Source organism: Dasypus novemcinctus, chromosome 4, assembly GCF_030445035.2.
Source record: "Dasypus novemcinctus isolate mDasNov1 chromosome 4, mDasNov1.1.hap2, whole genome shotgun sequence".
Taxonomy (NCBI): domain Eukaryota; kingdom Metazoa; phylum Chordata; class Mammalia; order Cingulata; family Dasypodidae; genus Dasypus; species Dasypus novemcinctus.
This window is the reverse complement of record NC_080676.1, coordinates 86731793-86758490: the sequence shown is the minus strand read 5'-3', so window position 1 is coordinate 86758490 and position 26698 is coordinate 86731793. Positions and strand designations below refer to the sequence as shown.

General features: G+C 39.2%; 1 protein-coding gene across 46 annotated transcripts in view; it reads right to left on the bottom strand.

Annotated features, from left to right (window-relative positions):
• Positions 1–26698, bottom strand: part of ZBTB20 (zinc finger and BTB domain containing 20) — a 900898-nt gene that overhangs the window by 296660 nt on the left and 577540 nt on the right. Inside the window, exons 1-2 of one of the 46 annotated variants that reach the window (XM_058295806.2) lie at positions 14193–14287; positions 13449–13576 (exon numbers count right to left, since the gene is read on the bottom strand). The exons of 43 other annotated variants lie outside the window; for them this stretch is intronic. The gene's annotated coding sequence lies outside the window, so the exon portion shown is untranslated. Of the gene's footprint in view, positions 1–13448; positions 13577–14192; positions 14844–26698 lie in introns of those variants that run through there. 2 more of the 46 variants (XM_012518425.4, XM_071214809.1) reach the window with 2 other exon arrangements.

The following is a 26698-nucleotide window of genomic DNA, read 5'->3' as shown; positions in this document are numbered from 1 at the left end:
TTGTGACTGTAAGACATATTGTACATGGGGCCTTTTGATTAGATTCAGTTAGGGACCTTTCGTTAGATCACTTTTGATTATATTACTTTAGTTAAGGACCTTTGCTTAGATTGTGGGGCCTAGGATAGGTCCTAATTCTTTCACTTGAATCTTAACATAAACTGAGGACTGAAAGCACAGAGACAGAGAAAGAGAGCTGCCATTTTACATAGCCATGTGAGAGAGGATTCCAGGATTGCCTAGGCCATAGAAAGTCAGAGAAACCCCAAGAGGATGAGAGAGAGGCTTGAGGCTAGAATCAGCAGAGCAGACTGAAACTGAAGAGACATAGCCATGGGAGAGATGAACCATATGTCTGATCACCTACAGCTAAGAGGAGAACTTGAACCTGGATTCACACTGCAAAAAGTGAGAGAGAGACCAGCCACCATTTTGCCTTGACATGTGGCAGGAGTCCAGGATCTGCCAGCAGCCAACCTTTGATGAGACAGCATATCTGATATTGCCTTGATCTGGACATTTTAATACCTTCAGAACTGTAAGCTTTTACCCTAATCTCTGTTATAAAAGCCAACCAGGGAAACGGACTTGGCCTAGTGGTTAGGGCGTCCGTCTACCACATGGGAGGTCCGCGGTTCAAACCCCGGGCCTCCTTGACCCATGTGGAGACGGCCCATGCACAGTGCTAATGCACGCAAGGAGTGCCCTGCCATGCAGGGGTGTCCCCTGCATAGGGGAGCCCCACGTGCAAGAAGTACGCCCCGTAAGGAGAGCCGCCCAGCGCGAAAGAAAATGCAGCCTGCCCAGGAATGGTGCCGCCCACACTTCCCGTGCCGCTGACGACAACAGAAGCAGACAAAGAAACAAGACGCAGTAAATAGACACAGAGAACAGACAACCGGGGTGGGGGGGTGGGGGAGTTGAATAAATAAATAAATAAATAAATAAATCTGGGGGAAAAAAAAGCCAACCATCTCATTTCTGATATTTTGATAGAATTAAGGTTGATGAGGAAGAGACATGAAAAGTGCCAATATTGCTTTTTGAAATGTCTCTTTTTCATCTCCACAGTTACCACTGTTTTGGGGTATTGCTCACCCTGCATCTGAATTACTGAAATTGCCTCCCAGCTGGCATCTGTGACTAGTTTCAACCCTCTCAATCCACCAGGCACACCATGGCCAAGTTAACTCCTAAAATACTGCTGTCAGTAGCTTTGCTTGCCTCTGTAAAATGTTTGCATTATTCAACAAACCTTTACTGAGTTCTATTTGACAGCCATTGCTCTCATCATCCACAAAGAATAAATTCTAGACTTAACTGCCTTTCCAAATTCATATCCTAAGCCTCACCAGCATGGATCTCATGTCTAATTTCCTACTTCCTGTCTACACCAACTTTATTTATACTCTCATGTCTTCATTCAAGTAGGAAGTTATTTCCACATCATCTCATAACACAAAACTGGATGCCATCTTCCCTTTTCTCCAAAATACCCTTTCATTTCATCCTTCAATGCCCAGCTTCTAGATCTATAGTTAAAGTTCTTCCTCGACTATAAAGCATTCTGTATAACATTCTAGGACACCCTGATCTGAGTTATAGTAGCTCTCATTGGCTTTCTTTACCACCAATTTTGGTGCATAATAATAAACCATAGTAATTTATACATAATTTATTTTAGTCTAATTACTAATCTCTACAATAAGAATACAAAGACTATAAGCTCCCTGTGAAAAAGTATTGTGTCTCTAATAATCAGTCACACTGTTAACTATTGTGACAAACAGCAATTAAGTTTAGCATCACATATATTTCTAAATTCGAATTGTATGTCTTCTCTTTTTCTTCTCCTTTCTCCCCTTTTTGGTAAGAGATTTTTGAAAAAGAAGAGTTGACAATAGAGGAAATAATAGTAAATATATCAACATGTAATGGGCAGAGTTCTCTACTGAGTAGAATAATGTCATATTTTGCTATTATATCTTCTCTATTTTATTATTATTATTTTTTAGTGTATTGGGGCTGGGGATTGAACCAAGAACCTCAAATTTGGGAAGCCAGTGCTCAACCACTGTGCCACATCAGCTCCTGTCTTCTCCCTTTTAAATGTGATATTTGTAATACTACACTAAGGCCAACATCATTCAGTTAAAATTGACAGTAATGAAGCTTTTGATATAGCTAGCAGCAGGCTAGGGGAGGAGCAAGTAAAGGGCAACTGAGTCCAAGTCCAGAAAAAAGGATCTCTGATGTTCATCAGGAAAAAAAATAAGCACCAGTGTCAGATGCAAAAAAAAAAAAAAAAAAAGTCTGATATAGTCTGCCAAGGTTGTTTAATGCTATATCATGAAGACAGAGTTTGACATCAGCTTTCACTTATTACTGATATTAATGTATTTTTCTCTCAGAATAAAATAAATATAGGAAAGGGTCTGTGAATAATATGAAGATCAAAACCAAGGTTAAAAACTATGACATAAGATTAAAATGCAAATGGATAAAGAATCACCTGTTAGTTTGAAATTCAAATACTAAGTGGGGAAGAAGGCACAGGCAGAGGCATGGACAGAGGACACAGTTTGAAGAATGTATCTATAGTTACTTGAAGGAAATGAAGATAGGAGAGTATGCTACTCTATTGATGGGTATCATTCAGTAATGGGAATTTCAAATCAGGTAAGAAGACATAACAAAGTGGGTTTGTGTTAGAAGACTAGGAACAAAAACTGGGCATCAGGGATGGAATGGCCTAGGTGGACAACGAGATCAGTGTTTATAACATCAGGCATCCAGGACTACGGCCTCAGTGAAAAGGCTGGAAAAGGAAGGGCATTCATTCATTCATTCATTCACCCTACATATATTTACTGAGTGGAACTATTCTGGTAAAGCACTCCATAGAACTGGACTAGACACTGCCTCACAGAACTTAGAGTTTTGAGGGGAGATAGATATGATGGATGTAAGCAATGAGATGAGAGCAGTCACAGAGTGAGTAGATAAGAGTAAGGCCCAGCAACTGAATGATCTTGTATCAAGTATTTAAAAATAGTATTAAGGCTGAACTCAGTACCAAGTCAATCTCATCCAAAGCATGGATTCCTCATATGTTCTCTATTTAATGAAAACTTGAGATTAACATGTTCCTCTTTTCTAAGTCCATAGCCAGGGCAAGTGAGCATTCCTAGGCAGGTGGTATGTGTACACGTGTACAAGTGCACATGCTCAGGTTTTTCCTAACATATTAACCATGATAAAGAGGGTGATAATGGTGACTATGGCAGCAACTAATGTTTAGTGGGTACTTACTATATACCAGGCACTGGTTTGAATATTTAACATTTATTAGATCATTTACTTCCAACAATTAGGAAGGGATTATTATTATACCTGTTTTACAGGTTAAGTAATGGATGCACAGAGAATTAATTTTTTCCCAAGGTCACACAGCTAGTATGTGGTAGAACCCAGGTAGTCTGCACTCTTTTTTTTTTTTTTTTTTAAAGATTTATTTATTTTATTTAATTTCCCCCCCCTCCCCTGGTTGTCTGTTCTTGGTGTCTGTTCGCTGCGTCTTGTTCCTTTGTCCGCTTCTGTTGTCGTCAGCGGCACCCGCTTCTGTTGTCGTCAGCGGCACGGGAAGTGTGGGCGGCGCCATTCCTGGGCAGGCTGCTCTTTCTTTTCACGCTGGGCGGCTCTCCTCACGGGCGCACTCCTTGCGCGTGGGGCTCCCCCACGCGGGGGACACCCTTGCGTGGCATGGCACTCCTTGCGCGCATCAGCACTGCGCATGGCCAGCTCCACACGGGTCAAGGAGGCCCGGGGTTTGAACCGCAGACCTCCCATATGGTAGACGGACGCCCTAACCACTGGGCCAAAGTCCGTTTCCCGGTAGTCTGCACTCTTAATCACTCTGCTGTACTGTCTCAATCAGGTGAACAATAGGAGCGTTGCACTAACTAATCTCAGATATTGTGCATGTCCACAAAATATATTATTTTCATTCTCATGGATAGAAATCATTTGAGTGTACTCTTACTAGAGCAGAAGCCCTTCTAAGAAATATGACAATGTCCTATTAGGCTGTCCAGGCATATAATAAAAATATAATGGTCACACATGAGACAGATTTGGCTTTTACAGATTTTGATTTTCTAAGTATGCTATTTAAGCACTAAAGAAGTACTGTGGTGAAGGACTAGAACAATAGACAGACTAATAAGAAAGTACTAATGTTGGACTTACTGTGTGGGTCCAGCTCTCTCCCTCTCTAAACCTCCATTTCTCTGCAGGGTGACATAAGGATTGTCGAGATGACTATAAAATAGGCTTATCTCTTGAGGAGTCATTAGTTTTGTTACTGTTACTTTCTAAATCTTGATAATTCTGCTGGGATTTCTTTTTAAGATAGCATACAGACAGAGTTAAACCCAAGCCCAAGAAAGAGAGTGTCCTAAAAAACATCAGACCCTTAATGATGGAAGGTTAGCCTGCAATATCCACTACTGGCAAAGTTGATTGTTCACGTGGGTGCATGAACACCAATTTTTCATTAAAAAACCAGGAGAAACATTCTTAGCTTAGAATTTGTCCTTTATGGTCTTGAGTCAGTTGCAAGCAGTCTCTAATATGATTGGACAATTTGTAATTTTATATAAATTTATTTTCTCCAGGGCATAAATAGTCAACTCAATTATAATGGCTTCCTATTTTCAGCTTGACTGTACCTCAAAAAGAGTATTTTCTTTGGATATCTAGGAAAACTTTCCTGGGCTCTATATAACCTGCACTATGCTGGATCCTCAAATTATAAAGTACTTTAATTTTCCCAAGTAAGCATGGGTCAAGACAAAGAGGGGAAAAGAATGGGGAAGGGCTTGTAGGTTATAAACCCTGTGGTACAGATAAATCTAAAAGTTCCTCCTTTTCTAGCCACAATGTCAGGAAGACCCTGAACTTAAACTGAGTAGAGAATGCCTTGAAGCAGAAAAATGAACACCTGTACTCTGAACTTGGCCTGGGGTTTTTTGGCCCCTTTTAGCTTTTGGCCTTCAATGAATGGTATAACTGCCTTTAGCCCTTAAGCTTGTACCAGCTGCAAAGGTGACAGATATCTGTCATATTTTAGGACTGCTTATCATCTCAGCCCCTGGAGTGATGGAGTATTTATAGACACAAAGATAGAAACATAAAGCACATATGTATAGGCAGGAGTCCCCTGGAGGTGGCGATTAGGACTAGGCAGTAATTTTAGCTTGAAGTTCCTATGACTTAAATAGCCACTTGAGCTCTGCTCTTGCAGTTTACGATGTCAATAGAACCCCTAAATGAAATTACAGCCTTCTGATACGCAGCAGGATATCCTTTCTTTGCCATGCAATGTACACGGCCAGAGAAATTGCTCTGTATATGGAATTTCACTAAAGCAGAATTTATCATAAGGCTGCTCTGCTAAAATATCATTATGCTGTTATTCACTGGATAACACATCTAATGACTCAGGGTGCACTTGATAGCCATGTTTCAGTGAACACAGACGCACACCCTGATGTGAACTGGGCACTCCAGTGCTTCAAAGCGCTATCGATTTCAATTCTACCATAATTTACACCTGGCTTGTTTTGCCAATAGCTTGAACCCATGCTAACACTGGAACATACACTGGAACTGAGAAATCAGAAATGAACTGTATAGCAAAAATGCAGGCAGCAAGCTTTCCAGAATCCTGTCCTTATAATAATTTCCCTTGATGGTAATTAAATATTCTGCATGACTTTCCCTTGTTATGCTAGGGCATTTCCTCTGTTTGCATTGTCCCATGGTTGGTGGTGGTAGTAATAATCCCTTTTACATTTGTACAAAATGTGGGGTACCTCTGGGGCAAGACCTGGGTGCCAGTCATCTTGATTACTCCATTGAATACATAATACTGGCATATAATAGATGTTCACAATAATCTTCTCTGCAGGCTCCTCTTCTTCTGTTCCATAAATGTGGTGTTCTCCAAGGATCTGCTCCCATTTGCTTTCTGTCAATAAAACTGTCAATAAAATTTTCTTGATAAAAGTCCACTCCATAATTTCAACTACTGCCATGATGCTGATGTCTCAGATGACTTGGCAAACCTATTTATTTCTGTCCCAGACTTATCTCCAGTATTCTTGACTAAATCCAACTTCCTAGCAGACATTAGTCTGGATGCCTCACCAAGATCCCAAAATTAACACATTCAAAAGAAAATTTATCATCGTCCCCAGCCTCCAAAACCTGTTCCTCCTCCCTTCATAGCTTTTCCTGCTTAGTTGTATAAGGCAGAAACCTGGGAGTGATCTAAAATTTTTTCTTCTCTCAATGCCCAGCCCAAAGGTTATTAAATTGTTTCCATTCGCCTCTTATCTCTTGAACTTGTCTCTTCCTCTCAATTCCCACAGTTATTGTCCTAGTTCAAGGCTGCATTGCTTCCTGTCTAAACAATTTCAGTTGCCTCATAACTCATTTTTCTGCTTCTATTCTTCCCTTCGTCCAATCTATCCTCCACCCTGCTGACAGGGTGATTTTCCTTAACACAATTTGATCATTAACCTTCTCTACTTAAAACTTTTCAATGGCTCCCCAAATGCCAAGAAGAAGTTAAAACTTCTTTGCATGCAATCAAGTCTTCACCTGTCTGATCCTCATCTATATCTGCAGCATCATTTCTTCACACCCTCCTCTTAAGCATTTGTGATACTCACCATTCCCCAACTTCGCCATGCTATTTCCTATTTAAGTGGCTTTGTCCCTGCTGGTCCTCTTTTTTTTTTTTTTTTTAAGATTTATTTATTTTATTTATTTCTCTCCCCTTCCCTCCCATCCCAATTGTCTGTTCTCTGTGTCTATTTGCTGCGTGTTCTTCTTTGTCCGCTTCTGTTGTCAGCGGCACGGGAATCTGTGCTTCTTTTTGTTGCGTCATCTTGCTGTGTCAGCTCTCCATGTGTACGGCGCCATTCCTGGGAAGGCTGCACTTTCTTTCGCACTGGGCAGCTCTCCTTACGGGGCGCACTCCTTGTGCGTGGGGCTCCCCTGCGCAGGGGACACCCCTGCGTGGCAGGGCACTCCTTGCGCGCATCAGCACTGTGCATGGGCCAGCTCCACACGGGTCAAGGAGGCCTGGGGTTTGAACCGCGGACCTCCCATGTGGAGATGGACGCCCTAACCACTGGGCCAAGTCTGCTTCCCAAACGAAAGACCTTTTTTTTTTAAGGAGGTGCCTGGGATTGAACCCTGGACCTCATACATGGGAAGTAGCCACTTAACCACTGAGCTACATCTGCTCCCCTGGTCCTCTTACTGAATGGTCTTCTTCCCCTTGATTATCTGGGAAAATCCATCAAGGCACAGCATGGATATTATTAGCTCTTTCTTAACGCTTTCCCTGATCCTCCACTCCAAGGTACATTCAGCTGAACATTTACTGTTTTGTGCTTTTAGGTTCCCTTGAATATCCTTGAGTTGTGAAACGTAGCATACGGCATTATTCCAACTTGTTTCCCTAGCTCTCCTCTAGTGAGCAATTGGAGACTATGTCTTACAAATCTTTGTTTTGTCAATAGCTCTATCACTAGAGGAAAAGCCAAAACCTTCCCAGTGGGATAGTACCTATGTGAGCAGGCCCCCACTGCCTACTTTACCTCATTTCCTACCACTCTCCTTCTCACCCACTCTGTTCCTACTACATAATCTTCCTTGTTAACATTCAAACCTGCCACATACATTCTTGCCCACGGTCTTTGCACTCGGTGACTCTACTGCCAAAAATGCTCTTGCTTAGATATCAGCAAAACTTGTCTTTTCACTGTCATCAGGTCTTCTCTCAAAGATCATCCCCTCCATGAGGTATTCTTTCACATACAACTTAAAATTTTGACTTTCCTCTTGCCATACCCATCCACCCACCCTCCCAACACTCTCCCCAACTTCTCCTTTCCATAGTTCTTATCAATAATATGCTATTTGTTTATCATCCATTTCTTCTGCCTAGAAAGTAAGCGCTACAAGAATGGAGACTTCTGTTTGTTTTGCTACAATATTCCCAATCCCTAAAAGAGTGTGGGGTACATAGTAGGAGCTCAACAGATATTTGTTAATAAGTGAATCAATCTTTAGCATCTCGCATATCTGATACATAGTAGAGATTCAAAAATATTGAATAAATGAAAAAAAGGATGAATTAATGAATTGATGTTAAATTCATGCTTAATGAATATAATGAAGAAACAGCTTTAGTAATCTGATCCTTACAACAACTCTGGGAAGTATATTGAATGGGTACTATTTTCCTCATTAGACAGACAAAGTAGATGAATCCCAGAAAGATTCACAGCCTAAATTATTATGTGGTAGTTTATTTGCCACTCTTTTCAATTTATTATTGAAAGGTAGATACAATTCTTTGCCCTTTAGCTGTTATCAAATAACCACAATCTGTTCATGATGTACCTCTAACATTTATTACACTATTTTGGTTTCTCTTGACTAGGAAGGAAATTAGCAGAGGGACAAGGGTCTAATACTTTTTATTACAATTTGTGTCTTTCCTTATTAGGTGCTTTTCATAAAACAGATCCTTTTCTTTCAATTTCAAAAGTGGATTAGGCACTCATACAATTTTGCCCCTCAGAGTGGTTTGTGCATGACTACCCAAGAGAACATCGTGCTTCAAATTCTGCCAGAATGAACTGGAAGGTGAGTGTGGCATTCGTAGCTTGAGGATGAGCAATTTGTTTAGTGCCAAGTTTGTACAAACGGAGATGTCCTCTATGTGTAACACCCAAAGGAGAACAAATTCAACAACAAAACATTTCAGTTTTTGGCATGTCTATGGAGAGTTAACTTTTCATTGTTCAAGGGTTAATTATCCATTTTGTAAATCACTTCTCTTTTTCTCTCTGGCTGCTTATGGCTTAGGAATCCAGTCCACTAAAGTGTAAGTAGGGAAAATAAGAGATGAAAATCAAATAAGTATATTTCATTATATACTAGAATCTCTAGAAAAGATTTCCATTTGGGAGACAGATTCAGATGTTTTTTGAGGATTGTCAAGTTGATTGACCATTGATAACCAAGGTAATTATAGTACATTTTACCCAATATTTTTTGTTTCCTTCAATTATTGTTTATTAGGATTGGTCTGTAGCATATGAAGTTACTTCCTGAATGTGATTCATGTCAGTAGGGTAGCATTTAGGGTGCTGCAATGAGAACTTACTGAACGACACTTTTAGAGGCTGGTACAACCTGACCTCCCTCTCCTCTGATATAGTCAGAGCACCGAAGACACCTTAGTGTGCTGCAGCTTAATGATTGAAGCAGTGCCAAGCAACCTTACCAATTTCTGTATTCATTAATGAAAAACAATTGGACTTGGCAATTTTTGGCTAGTTCCTCAAACAGCAAATTTAATTAGTGTTTGTTAAGGTCTCCTGTCCTCTCGCCCCTACTCTTTATTGTGCTGTCTCCCTACCACCCCCCAGTTTAATTCACAGGGCATTCAAAGACAGTCTTCAAGTCTTTCTGTATGTGCCACCAGTGTGAGCTCTTTAGAGATTGAGTTTGAGGAAAGGAAGACCACTGACTGACTGTAAGCAGGCACTGAGAAATGACAGGGCCTTTAGTCAATATGATGCATTATAGGTGAGTATGTAACTTACAGACCATATGAGCAGACGGAGCTGGGTATCTGGCCACCCTCATGAGTCCTGGAAAGTAGATGGAACTACCACAAGTTTAAGGTCTCATGTCCCATAGATATTACCCAGGAATTCTGGGGACTAGAGATGCTAGCTCAGCAAATGGCTAGGAATGCTGTCAGCTACATGGAAGATCTAATATGGGGGCTTAAGGGACTTTGATGTGGAAGAATTTTCTGATTTGTTTTCTGGACATGTTTCTTCCATTGAAATAAGAAAGACATATTTACTGTCGATGTGTTGGTATATAGATATCTATTCATTCACTCATTCATCACTTATTCAATGATCATCTCCTGAGATTGAGGCAATTTTATATTGGTTGTGAAGGAGAGAAATAAATATAATATGCAATTTCTGCCTTTTATACATAGAAAAAACTGCAACTCAAAGCAGTATATGGTAATGCCAAATGAAGAGATTTTTTAAATGCTATAAATGTCAGAAGGGGAAGATCACTTTGTTTGGGTTATCATGGAAAGCTTCAGTGAAAAAGTGTGACTTGGCAAGGATATGATTTGGCTGGGTATCTTGAAAAAGATAACTGGTAAACTATAGTTGCTGATGCTCATATGTAAATACAACATCAAAGTATTTAACATATGTATAACTAAACAGCTAAGAAACTAGAATAAATTGGGTCATTTGTGTATGTATTCATTCTTATAAAATAAAGTGAATTCATTAAATATATTCTCAATTTTAAGATAATAACTAGAAATTTAATTTCTTTCTACTTAATTTTTAAACCATTTAAGACATATAGCAATTAATATTTTTAAATGGTGTATAATAAAATCTAGGTTTATGAGCTAATATGTATGTTTGCTGAAGGATATTTACCAATCTTATCAGCTAACAAATCTTACCTTTTGCAGATACTGTCCATAAATATGTGTATGAAATTTCTGTGTTGTTAGAGTGACAAAATATCAACTACCCTTCACTTATGGTCAATTTACAAAACATTTGATTGAATTTAAAGGCAAATAACTTAGTTGGTTATATTTTTAATAGTTAAATATAGATGATTATACATGCATTTATGCATTTACAAGCTAACACACACCCAATCATATACTATAAGGAATCAATCCCTTCTTTTTATCTTTTCAAAAATATATATCTTTCTTAAGGAATTAAGAAATACACAAAATACCCTAAAGTATTTCCATACAAGTAAGAAAGAACCATTTCTTACTAAGGGCAATCACAATTCTGTTGTTTAGCAACTTCATTTTTACCAGTGCCCAATTAATTTAACCTACAGGAAGTGCTTACAGTTAAAGTATGCTTGCAAGAACATATACATTTATAACATGCATTCTCTGAAATAACATTAAAATCTTATTAATGTACTAGAAAAGTTAATGATTCTTAGTAAACTGTGAATAGATTGTACTATAGATATTGAAGGAATCAGGCAATATTAATATAATTATTTAACGACAAAGAAATATGTTGCTGCCTGGTCTTTCTATCAGAGGTGATCAAATTTTTACTTAATATATACTACAGCCTAGTCATGGAATTCTTCCACATTCACATGGAATTCCAGATCTTTTCAACTGCAAGGAAACTCTCTCTAGCAGGTTCTATTTTTTAAATATCATCTTTTATAGATATTTTGAGTTTTCCAAAATATGCTTAAAGTTGCTTTCAAAATTGTCTGTACAGTGGCAGGAGATTTCAGTAATAAAATGTTTTCGAAGTGTTAGAGATCCAGGTTGCCTTCCATGTATTCCTAATAGACCTCCCTACCAGGTACTAAAAGACAGTTCTGGGTATCTGTGCAGTCTAAGTCTTAACTGAGAAAGGTGCAACTCCCTTTATAATGAGCTAAGAGCTAGTTTCATTTTTTATACCATAATTTAACATTCTTAGCACCATTTCCCCATTCAGCTACCTTCTTTCCAAAACAAGAACTAATGGAAAATCCCTGTCCCTCCCTCCCTCAAAAAAACCATGTTACATATACACATAGTATAGTCATAACTACTATGGCCTAACTGACATAGGCTAACTTTCCTAATATATACTATTAAATTTTTAGCATATTGGCCATAATGAAACTGATTCTGCTTTCTGTCTTAACAGCGGAGGAATCTTACGTGCCTTTTAAACTATTGGAATTGCAACAGAAAGCTGATTTTTTGTCCTAGAGGTCACCAACAGACTTGATAAGGCTGTAGCAGGAGCCAGTCTCCCTAGGGAACTTGGGATATATGAACATGCATGAGTTTTATGGTTAAGAATCTGAACTGCCCATAGAAGTAAGCAAAATTCCAAAGCTAAGTACCGATAAAATACGCTGGAACATTGCACCAGCCTGGACAGGGCTACACACCACAGGCACTTTTAATACACATCTGGTTAAATGTAAAAAGAGCTATTGCTAAAGCATTCTCAACTTTTAGGAGGAATCTACTGGCAACATGTTAATAGCAAGGACAACTAAAACAATAAACTAGCATCTCTTTCCAAATATTTAGGAACATCGAATAAGTGCCCCTTAGGCTGGGTTGTGGTTCTTGGAAGTTTTAGCCTATGAGAACCATATTGAGGACATCAAAGTCTCCTCCCTCCCTTCCTCCAAAGAGCAATTCACTTCAGATGCTGCCACACGGTCAAATCCTTTTATGGCCATCATGGTTTTGGTTTTTTGTTTGTTTTTTTGTTTTTCCCACTCAATATTTTGGAACATACCAAATTCTTGAAATTGGAAAGGAGACAAGAAAGTATGGTAAGATCAAATACCTCTAGGAGAGTAACTAAGTAGGGATCTGATGGTAAAGGACAAATAAGCATTCCAACTGAAATTCCACTTCCAGGGAGATTCCAAGGTATTAACAAGGACAAGAAAGGCACACATTGGCTAAGAAAGCTGGTCTGTTGACCTCTGCTAGTCTCCTATCCGACCAGATGAAACTACCCCCATTCCATTCCTTCGGCAACTTCCCAGTGCACACTCAACCAGTGTCTCTTATATTGAGGACAATACTATATTTGTGCTTAATATTGTGAGGATAGTCATCTAACTTTCCTATGTAAGGATGATAAATTCCCTGGAGCCGAATAAGGATTCTCGTTGCATTCTTCTGTTTGATACCATGAATACAGAAGAATAAAGAGGAGGGTGTGACAAATAATATTTTCCAAAGGTCGGATGGGAGGAGGTTCCTTAACATTTAAAAGGAACAAGTTCTTAGCAAAGTGATCTTTAGAAGAACAGTTTTAACAGCATTCTTTTGCTCTACATCCACTATAGATTCTCTTTCCTGCTTCGCTGGGTACTTAAATATTATGAGTGTAATGTAAATGCTCAGAACAGAAATGCATGACAAGTTGGTAAAGTAAAGCTCCAAATGTACGATGAATCGCACTTTCACTTCCCCCTTCTAACACCCTGTCCCGTCTCACTCACCCATCTTTCTCCTCCCACAAACATCTTTGCTAGGCATGTCAAGGCTGACATCCATTGGTGGCAGCATGAAACCTATGCCCACAGGCTCCTTGTGAGCAGACTCAAGGCTCTGCCATTGTCCACAGAGTGCTCTCGGCTGTGCACCCTAAAATCATCATCCTGTTCGACTGTTTGGTAGTTTTTTATCCCAAAATTTTATTCTTTCTTTTTAAAAAGTCTTTCATTTCCTGCATCCTCGGCGGTACCAAGAATAGAATCCTTGACACATCAAATTCTGGAACGTCACCACTCACCAGGACTGTGGTTCCTGATCCAAGGAGTGACGACTGAAAATCAGCACACAGTCTCTTGAGAGTGTCCAGGCCTGGCTGTTAGGCTCCCTGCTCTGATTAGTTTGTCCAGTTCACAGTGTTCCAGAGTGCTGAAGCACAGAAATTAGGGAGGGGAGGTGGAAGGAAAATCACTGGAGCCTCTTACGATCTAACTTCCACTAACTGAGAGGAAATGTCTTATAAATAAACAACAGCAAGAGAAACAACAAGAAAAAAATCCATCCCGTCCTGCCAGAGGAATGTACATTATTATCTCCCGACGGAAAACTTTACACCAGAAAGCAGCCATGTCTCCTGAAACTACCTCCCTCCAAACAGAAAGAAAAAGAGAATCAAGAAGGAAAGGAGAACAAAAAAGACTTCTCATCCCTTTGAATTTTGTTGGGAAGTTCATCTGAGTACCCAGTAGACAGACTACCCTAAGCAGTTTCAACAGTGTCACTGTTCCAGAATTTCTTGCAGAGACTGCTTATTAGCAAAATCTCCTTTCTGCCCGGATCATCGCTGTACCATCGGACATTTTCAGAAGGGAAGTTCAGGGAGGGGGTAGGGTGCGACTGTGGAGGAGAGGAAGAAGAGAGGACAAAGAAAACTCCTGATGAACCGGAATGCCCTACTTACGGTCATGATCAAGCGAGCCCCCACCCGCCCCCCCAACTACTGCTTTTTGAGCACTTGGTGATGCGGTGTGTTTAATCTACTTACTCTTTCTGCTCGGGAGGCTGAGGTTCCTACACTTCCAGCTCATGCTGGACTGTACCGTAAGCAACAAGTGAAATGAGTTCAGTGATCTCATTCTAGTCCTTCGACTCCTGTCCACATCACTAAGCGACTACACAGCTTGGCACAGGCCAGGATGAGTCAGCAGTCTCTGGTCATGAGAGCCCAGGCCTGGAATAGCAGGGGGGTTTTAGGTCAGGAGCAAAGTGAAGCAGAAAGACAGTCTAGATGGCAGGGCTCAGCTCTGCAACACAAGGGGATACTGCAGGTCAAAATGAAAGAGCTTTATCAGGTCTGGAGTAAGGACTGCAGGACTGTAGAAAAAGGAGAAGCAAGAAAAAAACAACAACAACAACAAAAAACTTAGAACTGCTCTCTGCCCAATGCAGCAAGTATAAAATAGAGTACCACAGTTGGAAGGAAAAAAAAAAAGACACTGGTAGAACCCTGGAGGATAAAAGATGCTCATTAAAACTTCTGTAATACTTTTCTTTCCACATGCTCCTGAACTTGAATTAAGAAACAGTATTTACTTACATACTATCCTGGTATTTTGGTATTGTTTTCCCAAGCCTGTAGGTTGCAAATCAAGTAAATAAAAAACAAAACGCTACAGTTAGACAGCAAGAAGAAGCCTTATATTTCATTAAAGGATGCAATTATAAGGGCCCAATATTTCAAAGATGTATATTTGTGTAAATAGTGTCTTTGTATAGCTGCACAATCCTGGATGAAAATGGTAAAAGAGAAGAGCTCCTTAAATTGAACTTGGTTGGGATAGAGAAGAGCTGAGAGAAAAGAGAGGCACTACAAATTCAAAGATGAAACAGGGGAAATGCGACCTGTTGTCCATATTTCTTCCACTCAGTGGGGTCAGCACAGACCCGCATAAGAGGGTGACGCTTCCCACCAAGAGTACTTTCCAAATACCTCTCCCTATGCAGTAATACTATAACACAGAGGGGGTGGGGGAGGCTGGGGAGATATACCATTCAGAGGGATAAAACAGTTTCAGCATAAAAAAATAATCAGAGATAAGTTACTTTGGAGGAGGCAAATTTCTCTAAGCCAACTGATAAACGTCTTAGCATCTGAAATAAATTTTGAGGGACCACATCTAGATAAGCAAAGTGAGGTGAAGACTGAGACTTACGAGAAAATAGCAGTAATGGGCCTGAAATAAACAACCCCGAGTCAGAAGGTGTGGAGCAAGAGAAGTATGGAAGACAGAGTAAGATCAACAGAGTTGGAGATTTACTTTTAAGTTCTTCGAAAAGGAATAATAAGGACCCACCATATATTCCTAATTGCTATCCTTTAGAGATGCACAGATATAAATGTGTGAGAAAATGTAAATTTTATTTAGTTCTCTTTCCAGAGAGTATTAAATCACCTCAACACATCTTTTATATTGAATGTTTAACCTTGGGTAAATGAACATCTCTAGCCTCAGTTTTCTTCTCTATGAAATGGAAGTAATATGATCATACTCATTGGATTATTACAAGGACTGAATCAGTGTTCACAAATCCTTATCACAGCAGCACTGTCACATGGGGAACACTTAATAAGTGGCCTTAATTATTATTTGATTATTATATCATTTTTACGAGTGCTGAGTGCAAGAATTCCTTTCAGTGTTGTTCTGGTAAACTGAATGGAACCAACATGAAGGCTACAGTACATTCAGTAGAGTAACATCCCTTAGAGAACACTGCTTTTAAAAGTTTATTTCTTGGGAAGCAGATGTGGCTCAAGCAATTGGGTTCCCGTCTACCATATAGGAGGTCAAGGGTTTGATACCCAGGGCCTCCTGATGAAGGCAAGTTGGCCCGCATGGTGAACTGGCCCACATGGAGTGCCGGCCCATGTGGAGTACTGCCCTAAACAGAGTGCCACCCCGTACAGGAGTGCTGCCCCTGCAGGTCAATGCGGAGAGCTGACATAGCAAGATGATGCAACAAAAAGAGACAGAGAGGAGAGACAATAAGAAACGTAGCAGATCATGGCGCCGAGGTGGCACAAGAGAATGATCGCCTCTCCCCCACTCCGGAAGATCCCAGGATCAGTTCCCAGAGCCGCCTAATGATAATACAAGCAGACACAGAAGAACACACAGCGAATGGACACAGAGCAGATAATGGTGGTGGTGGTAGTATAAATAAATAAATAAATAAATAATCTTTATTTTTTAAAAAAGAAGTTTATTTCTTTCTAGGTATGCTAAATATATATACTTGGCCACAGAGGATGTTAAAAAAATCTCTTCTGTTAAAATCTTGATTTGGGGTTCTATGTTGTCAAAGCAACTTGAAAACTACCAGTCCCTGGTAACTAGAAGTTTAAAAAAGAAAAGAGGAATTTTTGGAAGCTTCTCCTAAAGCAACAGGATAAAAGTGCTATTGGCCTTGTACCGTATGATGAGGGTTTTTAGCAAAGGGGAAAACTTAGTTCAGTTGATCATCCCAACCTAATTGATTAATTGTAGGTCTGGCCATCTGGCTGATGAAGGCTGACACCCAGCAGTGATTGCTGTGTAACACAAATCCGGATGTGCTCTCCCTGATGCCTCCCACCATAATGGCAACTCCGAACTTAAGGTTAGTTTATTCAGGCCTCTTGGCTCAATTTCTTCACGGAACAGTGGTTGTGGCAGGGAATATTTTACTAGACCTGATCAAGCATTATCTTATTTCAAGTTACCTTCTCCTTTCCAACTTCATGCTTACCCGCTCCTGGGCCCTCTCTTTGTATATAATCACTTTTCATGCAAAACATTCCATCTGTAGTTTTCATCACATTGTCTGAGTCTCTCATTTCCAGCTGCTCTTTTGTGAAAAAAATATTTGGTTTAAGAGACCTGTATTACTATTTAACAGGGAATCCTACTGACACACTTTTATTGTGTCTTTGCTGCTGGTTTTCTTCAAATTAGTCTGTTTCCAAAGAAAAGGAAGTTATTTCACATAACTCACATGCCTGATTAAAAGGCACATACAGGGAAATGGATGTGGCTCAAGCAATTGGGCTCCTGTCTACCATATAGGAGGTCCAGGATTCGATACCCAGGGCCTTCTGGTGAGGGCAAGCTGACCCGTGTGGCAAGCTGGTCCACACGGAGTGCTGCCCCATGCAGGAGTGCTCATCCACATGGAGAGGTGATGTAGCAAGATGATGCAACAAAAAGAGACACAGAGGAGAGACAATAAGAGATGCAACAGACCAGGGAGCCAAGGTGCTGCAAGAGAATGAGCACCTCTCTCCCATTCCAGAAGGCCCCAGGATTGGTTCCTGGAGCCACCTAAGGAGAATACAAGCAGACACAGAAGAACACACCGTTAATGGACACAGAGAACAGACAATGGAGGGAAGGGGGAGAAATAAAAAAATAGTAAATAGATAAAATAAAAGGCACATACAGGCCCAAGTTCCCCATGGGGGTACTAGAATTCAAGACTTAATAGAAGATAATTCTTACTTCTTAAAACTGTTTCTGATTCTCAGTTAGGAGTGGCCCATGGAGAGGATTCTCCCCACTGGGATGCTAGAATACATTTTACAACTAGAGAGAGAAAGTCAGGCTCATGTAAATAGAAAGGAGCAATAATAACGTCTTTTGCAAACCAACCTATACTTGGAGATAACCTCTACATGGAAGAATTCTCTAAGCAAATCAAACCTGAGCATATGTACACATACATATACACACACACGCAGGGGGATATCAACCAAATGATTTTATTTTTGTGTATGTGGTAATGCTGACCCAAAGTAAACTGACCCAAAATGTCTTAAACGCCTCTGGCCAATGAGTCACAATGAAGGAGAACCCTCTATTTCATCTTTCTTTTTCCCAGACTGATTTTTTATCTCTAAACTCATCCTTTCTCTCCCTCCCCACAGACGCTGAATATTTTTATGTTACAGGCTGGGTTAATGTTAATTTTCAGTAGAGGATGGCAGTAGCAAGCTGAACTACAGAGTCCCGGACTGGGAGTTGGGAAATGTTTTTGGCCTGAGTGTCAGTAAACAGCTATGTGTCTTGGGCAAGTCAAATCCCTTAACTCCCCATGTCTCAGTCTCTTCATTGAAAAATGATAGGGTAGGACTGCCTGAACTCCACAGCCTCTGCCAACACTAAGATTCTATGGTTCTATAGCTCATTTCCTTCTTTCTCTGGCATTAACTGCTCAACAACTTTGCTTATAGTCATTTCCCTGCCCTCAGTTACTGATGAAAAAATATCCCCTTCATTTACTACCCAGTATTTTGTCTTTGTAACTTCTTTCTTTTGATGTTAGATATTTTGAGTAGTAAACAGTAGCATATAGAAATAGATGCCTTAAATTTGAAGGTATTTAATGAAAATACTTTCCCACATAGAGAGCAGTTAGAGTAGCTCGGCAAGTAGGAAGCCAGCCATCTAAAAGTGGAGCAAAGGGGCCAATTCGCAAATGAGAGGAAGGCTTTCAGAATAAGAGTCTCCAGAAGCTTCAATTTAGATAAAGCTAAAATGCTACCAACTTCCAGCTACTTTTCCAATCAATTCCATATACCATCACAGACACTTAAGACTACAAATTTGAGGACCAGCACTGGCAGTGATACAGTTCTTATTTCACCTCTACCATCCATTGCCAAGTAGGATTTAGGATGGCATAGTAATAGGAGCCAAGAGGACAATCTGTCATTTATTTTCCTCCAAACTTTTTGAAATTTCCCATTTGGGCTCTGTTTTCCAGTTTTAATTTGGTAACTGCCATTTTTCAGCATTTCTTTTAACAGGTTACTAATAATTTCTGATACAGGATCTCATATTTCATTTTGTGCTGCTAGAACTGCTGTTAATATTTCATCTGCCTCCAGTTCAGCTCTGAATAACAGCTGCTGGGTTTTTGATACAGTGTTAACACTCTCTTCTGCGGATTGGATCACCAGTGTTCACCCACTCTGTCCATATCTTGTTAGATAAAAGCAATCAGATGGCTGATGTTGAGATATCTTAGGGTATACAATAAATACTAGAGATACTTCAGAATTTCTTTTTCTCGATCTTTGATGAAAATAACAAAAACAAGTCTTCTGTGTGTGTTCACACAGGCAACATGCCATTGCTTCAGTGGTAGGATTCTTTTTTTTTTTTAACAAATCAATTTTATTGGTACATATTAATAAACTACACAATTCATCCAAAGTGTACAATCAATGGTATTTGGTATAATCATACAGTTCTGCATTCATCACTTGAATCATTATTAGGGCTTTTCTTTATTTCAATAATAATAGCAATAAACAAAAAACAGATAAAAAATAAACAAGAAAATTCTTCACCTTTCAATCTCTCTGTTAGCCCTACTTTATATAGCTGCTATTTATGGCTATTCTTACACAATTATTTATTCATTTATTAAGCAATTTTATTGAGATACATTCACACACCATACAAATCTACCTAAAGTGTATAATCAATGGCTTTTAGTATAATCACAATGCTGTGCATTCATCACCACAAAAAATTTAGAACCCTTTCATTACTCCAAAAAGAAAAACTTCACACCTCTTAGCATGACTTCCCCAGCCCTCTATAACCACTAACTTAATTTCATCTTTAGGTATTAATAGTATTCTGGGAACAGAATGCAGTGGTTAAGATCCAGGGCTCACAGGCAGATCTTCATTTGAATGTTGACTCTGGAACTCAACTGTCTTTGTCACATTAGGCTAGTTCCTTAGTCTTCCCAACCTCTATTTTCCCATTTGTAGAATAGGGATAATATTATCCATCTCTATTCCTATAAGAGTTCAATAAATTAATGTAGAGTGCTGAGTTCTCAATAAATGATGGTTATCATTATTACCCTAGGATTAATAATCTACAAATTCACTTTATAGTAGTACTATTTTGCAAGATCTTTTTAAGTCAACACATTGTTTTTGAGTCCATACTTTTGTTGTTTGCTTTATTATACCCTACTTGTTAAAAACTAGCAGTGAAATCAAGTAAAATATTTAAAATAGTAAATAGCTAAAGTCTTTAGTTAATAGTACAATTATAAAAGTGTGCAATCTTTATTGTAACAAATATTACACCAATGCAAGTTGTTGGTGGTGGGGCAGTACATGGGAATTTTGTTTATTATGCATTATTCTATAAACCCACAACTTCTCTAATAAAGAAAAAGACAGTACATAGCATATTATTCTACAAACTTTCAAATGAATGTCAAATTCTCAAAATTCCTTGTCTAATAGCCAGGATTATATAAGGCACATTGTATCATGCTAATCCACTCCATAATGATTTAGATAAAGTATATTTATCCTTCCCTAGTTCCAAAAAATTGAGATTATTTTAATAATCTTTGGGTATGTATCAGTCAGGGAGAAAGAAACCATACAACAATTTGAATGAGGAAAGTTTACTATAGAGAATTATTAACCATAACAGAGTACTGGAATAGTGAGGAAGTAGCTAGTGAGAAGTAAAGAGAACTCCAAAGAATATAATAGCAAATATAAGGAATAGCCTCTATGCCCAGGGCTGAGACAGAACGTCCAAGTAGGAATATCCCTGTCCCATACCCTACTCCCCAGGCTGCAAGCTGAGATCTGACCTTGTTGAGAAACATAATTCTTGAATTAGAGAAGTTGCTGTGGAGCTGTGTCAGCACAACTTGCTGGAAACTCACCCTCTAGGGTTTAGGGAAAGCCTTTCATAGGAAGGTATTTAATCTGAAGCACACTCTACTAGAAATTTATCCAATGTGTGTGTGTTGGGGAAGGGGGGCAGGGAGGATGGGGCAGAGCTGGGGGCAGTTGGCATTGGAGAAGCTACATGTGCTTCAGGACCTAGATACCAGGCAGCTGTGAGTGCTGCAGAGGCCAGATGCTGGAGAAGCTGCACATGCTGCAGAAGCTGGGTACTGGAAAACTATGGACACTGTAGGAGTCTATCAGTGGAGTGTGTGGGAACCAGGAAGGAAAACCTCTTCTTTCTGCAATGTCTCTCCACTGATTTCTACTGACAAAGCACCCTAGTACCAATGGCAAAGGCAAAATATTTAAAGTATCCAGATGCATTTTTGTGGAGCAGGCAAAAAAGGGTAAATTTGGAGCTGAGAACAATAAATTGATAACTGGCACAAATACCATTATTTGCTCACAAGTTTTATGAAATAACTCACTTTGGAAATTGTCATCCAGTGTTCTAAATTTACTGCACTGCATTTACCTTTACTAATAAATTAACTCTCTTTGTATGGCTAAGATATATCTTAATAAGAATTAAGATATGGCAGTGGACTTGGCCCAGTGGTTAGGGCATCCATCTACCAAATGGGAGGTCCGCAGTTCAAACCCTGGGCCTCCTTGGCCCCTGTGGACCTGGCCCATGTGCAGTGCTGATGCGCGCAAGGAGTGCCGTGCCACACAGGAGTGTCCCTGCGTAGGGGAGCCCCATGCGCAAGGAGTGCGCCCCGTAAAGAGAGCTGCCCAGTGCAAAAGAAAGTGCAACCTGCCCAGGAATGGTGCCACACACACAGAGAGCTGACACAACAAGATGATGCAACAAAAAGAAACACAGATTCCCGTGCCGCTGACAACAACAGAAGCAGACAAAGAAGATGCAGCAAATAGACACAGAGAACAGACAACCGGGGTGGGGTGGGGAGGGGAGAGAAATAAATAAATAAATAAATCTTTTTTTTTAAAAAAGAAAATAACTTTAAAAAAAAGAATTCAGATAAAATGCTATTAAATAAGTGTAGCAATACTAGTATTTGTACAATGAACTTCTCCCCCCAAGTATTACCCACATGTTTTTTTTTCATTGTTTATATTTTAGAGATTAAGAAAAACATCTAGAAAAATTATACTATTGAACTAAATTTATGTGTCCAGAATTTCAACTCATTGGATAATCAGTAGAGTAGTTACAAATAATCAAAAGCTTGGAGAAGGTAAAAACTGCCTAAATTATTATTTTTCCCTCTTTCTCTCTCCTTTTCTTTTCATTGACTCAGGAACCAATATTTTCTTGTTCCATGACTTATTTAGGGAGTGAGAGGTTGATTAAGTATAGATTGCTATTTTTTAGAAAAAAAATACCATGAATTTACTAGGGGATATTTTCCTATGATTCCTGTGCCATACTGTTCTACCTTCAGTTTTTTTTCTTTAAGATTTATTTTTTATTTATTTCTCTCCCAGTTCCCCATCCCCACTAGTAGTCTGCTCTCTGTGTCCTTTCGCTGTGTGCCTGTGTGTTCTTCCATGACCGCTTCTATTCTTATCAGCAGCACCGGGAAGCTGTGTCTCTTTTTGTTGCGTCATCTTGTTGTGTCAGCTCTCCGTGTGTGTGGCGCCATTCCTGGGCAGGCTGCACTTTCTTTCGCACTGGGCAGCTCTCCTTAAGGGGCGCACTCCTTGCGCGTGGGGCTCCCCTACACGGGGGACACCCCTGTGTGTCACGGCACTCCTTGCGCGCATCAGCACTGCACATGGGCCAGCTCCACACGGGTCAAGGAGGCCCAGGGTTTGAACCACGGACCTTCCATGTGGTAGGCAGATGCCCTATCCATTGGGCCAAGTCCACTTCCCTACTTTCAATATTAAATAGAGAAGCACCAATAAAGAATCTCTAGTAAATTACCATTTTGGTGCATTCCTCAAGGTATACAATGACCACTATTAGAACTGGCTTTACGTATAGATGGGAAAGCATACTCCAGATTACCTTCTCTACTTTTTCCCACCACCCTAATTCCTTTAAGAAGGGGCACAGAGCCTTTTGTTCTATAATTGGAGGTAGGGTTTAAAAACACAATCCCTTGAGGTTGAGAGCACAAAAAGCAACTGGGTGAGAAGAGAGTCCTTTGGAGAAGAGACTACCATAGAGCTAAGACCACAAAGTACATGTCTCACCAATCCATTTATTTTTACCCCTGCCTGGACATAAGCAGTACTACAATCTCACTACTATGAAAGAAGTATACTCACTTCCTCACAGTTGTGTTTCCTGAAAACCAGCAGTATGAACAAGCAAAGCAAACTTTGTTGTGCTGCTCCACAATCAAATCGGAGGCATTGCTGGCTACTGCAGGTGCTTGTCTTTAGTTTATGCTGTGTATGATGGTTCAGTATAAGCTTAATGACCTCTGCCCCACCTGAGCCCCCACCCCCCCCACCCCCGCCGCATCCACGCATGTCTTTTCCCTGTAATTCTTAAGTCCAAAAGGAGATGACGACAAAGGAGAGTCCTAAGTCATGTGAATCTGGCAGGTAAGGCCATTTTATTTTAGTTTGCCCTTCTGTTCAGCTGGCTTTTCTGCTTTGACCCACTATACTTACCCTGTCGGCTGCTTTTACTAGCAACATGCCTTTTTAATCAGCCTTCCTGGGGTCTGCATTTGATTACAGCATTTGTGTTCTATTTTGATTCTTTTGTACTGTGCCCTGTGGTGTTAGCTTGAAAGGTGTTATTTATAAAATGAAATTCTATTGTATTGCCACTTGAATTCAAAGAGGACATATAATATTAATGCAGAATGTATTTAATAATATCTTGAATCTATTAAATCAATTTCTTCATGAGAACACAGAATGGGAGGGAGGCAAGTGGGTTGGTAACCAGGTAATAAGACTTTAGAATTACCTGAAGTTTCCTTCACATGAGCCCCTGAAAGCTGGTATGAGACTCTTTCTCTTAATATTATGGTTTCCAGAAGGAGGAGACTACCTTTCCTCAGTCAGACCAGTGCAGCATGCACCTGTTTAAACATTCAATTGTGCAGGCCAAACATTTTCCTAGGCTTCAGATGCAAAATTTTGAACTAAGGAAACCATTAGACCAAACATGAATATGACTTTTTTACTACCTAGGAAGATTTAAGTAAAGAAAGAAAAACAATCACCTGTTTCTAAGGTTCTGCTTTCAAGATTTGTTTAAAAATATTAAAAAGACTTTTTTTTTTTCTGTTCCTGACTCCTTTCAAAAGCAGACTAGGAAAATTCTAGTGATACCAAGATATGAGGTAGAGTTTCCAGGGTGGCTTGTTTAGAATGATGTTCTCACCTAGCAAAAGTGCAGGTTTCTTCACAGCTGCTGGGCCTATAGTTAAATGTTTATGGATTAGCTTGATGGAGGAGTCCCAACTTTTCTTCACTTCTAATTTTAATGCAAACCAAAGACCGAAATGTTATATCACATAATCACAGCTTGTATAGCACATCTGTTGCCGCACACATTCCATTCTTCCACTACACGTTTTTCCCTGTTGATACATCTGAAATCATCAATGGTTAAGCTGCTGTTTGGATAGGGAATAAAGAAGGATCAGGTGTGGAAGATGTTTTAGCAATCAGATTCTCCAGAACTTGCTAAAAGAAACCATCAAACACAAAGGTGTGTGATGTCTGGGAGCTAGAGTCCAAGATTTTCATCTATTCTTGCTCACTGGCTTAGTATATAACCCTAGGAAGCTCAGGACCCAGTTTTCTAATCTTTAAAATAGGAATAACTCCATTTATTCTTTTCTGCTTATGTTGGGCTTATTTAGGGATGAATGAGATATGGTTATGACACGTTATAAATTCTATGTAATAAGGGTGAGATATAAATGCACAATATTATTAAAAATGATAGTTCAACTACCATTTTTGTTTCAAATCCAGAGATGAGAAACACTAAAAATGAATGAATTTCTACCCCTTGGGAATAAATCATGTATCTTCATTCATAAATGACATCCCTAAATAAGGAGCTAGGATACATTAGGGAATATACATCTCAATTTTGAAGTGCATCAAATTATAAGCTGCTTGCATGAAAAAATTAAATGTTATTCATCTCTGTATCCACCCAAATTTGCATTTTCAGTGTAAGTATTCCAAAAATATTTGTTGAGTTGAATTGAATTGAATTGAAAAATGAGATCACACAATTTTAGAGCTAAAAGTAGTTAGAGATAAGGTAAGTCCAGTTACCTAATTTTGCAGATGAAGTTCAGATAAATTAAGTAACTTATTCAAGTCCAGTATTAATAATGTTACAGGCCTTTGCAGGAGTTGTTTTTAAAGGTCTACCACTGGAAATATATCACTCAAACAATTAAAGCAAAATAGTTGTGGGATTTTTTTTTTCCAAAATAGAAAGTAATATCACCTTAAACAGTCTAAAGTATTACTAATATAATAAGGGGCCTGAAATCTACAACAAAAGCAAATTTCACCAAATGGATGTAGACCATAGCGGTATAAGAAATGCCAAGTTACTGAGGTTGCACATTGTAATACTATGTTATCAGCCAGTCCATTGGCCATGGTTATATTTTTCAGGTAAAATTAAAGCCTCAGAAATGAACAATAATGTCAAATCCTTGAAATTATATGGGATTTATGGAGATGCAATTCAAAAATGAAATTATTTTCTTTCATTTAGTATTCAGGATACTATTAAGCCACATTGTAGACTGTAAACCAAATTTAAACTCTAGGACTGGGGAAACAAAATAAGACAGGACATTTTATCCTTTCTTAGATTAAAAAAAAATAAGAAAAATAAGACTACCTACAATGAGAGAGATTTGCCTTTGATGGAAGTTACTTGAGTGAGTGGTATTTGCAGAAGTAAGTTTGTTTGACTCTTGGCTGAATTGCCTTGTTAAATCTGTACCATAACATAAAAGCCAGTCAAACTGTTATTTTGACTGGCTTGATTTTTTTTCTTTTTGACAGCATTAAAGATTTTTCCCTGTTATTTATTTTAAATCAATCAAGATATTTAAGTCCTTGATTAGAATGTAAACAATCTGTGGTCAGGGTTATTTTTATAATCTAAAAACTGCAGCATGGTGACTGGCATAGGATAGAAAGAGAATAAATGTAAATTTCCGTTATTTTAAAGCAGGAATCTCCAATGAACAACTTTTCATTTTTCTAAACCTCCTTACACATCGGAAATCTCTGAAGATCATGGAGACCAGAAAATGCATAAAAGGGGAGTAAGTGACAGCAACAGGCTTGATGCTTCTAATGGCTGGTGGCCCTGTTGTAGACTAATAGTTGTGCATTACAAAAACTTGATTCTAGAACATAATGGGGCTTTCACAGATCAAGTTCAAAATTATTAACTTGGTATTTCAGCCTGCATTACTTACTCTACCTTGCTCAGGCATCTTAGATTCCAGTACTTCCCAACAGATATTCTGGCATATAGTCAGGATATATTAGTGTTTCCCTTTATTTAGATTCCCAAGGGAGTCCCAATTTTAAGTATTCTATTGTCCCTGTGATTTATCAAATCACTTCTGAACTTTTGGTTTGGAAAGCTATCTGTTCATTTACTATGATTCAATAAGCATCACAACCTAGGCGCCACTTCCCATATGCAACATAACTCCTACTGTTAAACTTCTGTTCTTCCTTCAGTTGGAATGCACTACTCCTTTTTTTTTCACTGATATAATTGCTTTGATTATTTTGTAGTTCAGCCT